This window comes from Capsicum annuum, chromosome 1 (genome assembly GCF_002878395.1).
Source record: "Capsicum annuum cultivar UCD-10X-F1 chromosome 1, UCD10Xv1.1, whole genome shotgun sequence".
Lineage (NCBI taxonomy): Eukaryota > Viridiplantae > Streptophyta > Magnoliopsida > Solanales > Solanaceae > Capsicum > Capsicum annuum.
Genome location: NC_061111.1, coordinates 206,086,467 through 206,087,588, shown reverse-complemented (window position 1 = coordinate 206,087,588; position 1,122 = coordinate 206,086,467).

Here is a 1,122-nt window from a genome sequence, read left to right as displayed (position 1 = left end):
CCCAGCCAATACCCAATCCCAAGCAGTGGAAGAAACAACCACAGCAATAGACAACAGATAATGTCCACAAATTCCACGCAAGTCAAGGTACAGGGGCTACTACTAGCATAATACTAAATAAAATGGAATATGAAATAATGAAATAATGAAATAATGAAATAAAATGGAATATAAAATAACGAAAATAATAAAGGTTAAAAGTCACCGGATTACGCTTGGAGCTGCGGCTGCTGGAGACGGAGCGGCGGGTAGCGGCTGGAGACCGGGTAGTGGCTGGCTGGCTGATAGCCGAGGTGGGGGAAGGGCTGGTGTGCCCCGCTGGGGGGAGGGAGTACGGACAGGACAGGTAGGGGGGAGGGGGGTGGGGGGTATGCACAGCAGGGACCCTGAACCCGGAGGGTCGGCGCCGGAGGGTGGCGGCGAAGGGGGGTCGGCGCCGGTGACTGGCGATCGGGGCCGACGGTCGGATCGGGTCGACGCCGAAGGTCAGCGATAGCGCCGGGGACCGGGGACCGATGCGAGAGAGAGGGAGAGAGGGTAGGGAGAGAGAGAGAGCCGTTAGAGAGAGAGAGCCATTAGGGCAGCGCCGGAGGTCAGCGCTGGGGGCCGGAGGTCGGTGCCGGGGGCCGGAGGTCGGGTCGGGTCGGGTCGGCGCCGACGATCGGCAGCGGCGACGGGGGCCGGTGACCGGTGGGAGCGAGAGAGAGGGTAGGGAGGAAGAGAGAGAGCCGTTATGGGCAATTCCAACAGTTCTTGTTTTTAAGTTAAGATTTCATGAATTTCATGTTAGGGTTCATACCCAAATTTTCTTACTTTGAGTTCATAAATTTATAAGTGATTTAAGTATTGAAGTGCAAGTTTATCTCACCTATTTATGCTTTGAATTGAAGATTTATATCATGAATTGCACTTCCTTTTTATGAATTGATATTGTTGAATGATTTCAAGAATGATATTGAACATGAAATTTTGTTGTGAATTGTCATGAGTTTAAAGCATGAATTTTTTTTAACCCCAAAGATTAAGTATTGAGATTTTGAGAAGATCATGCTCTTAAGTTATATTTGTTAAGTCCATATCAAGAATGAGTTTGAGATTTCAAGAAGACTATGGTCTTAAGTT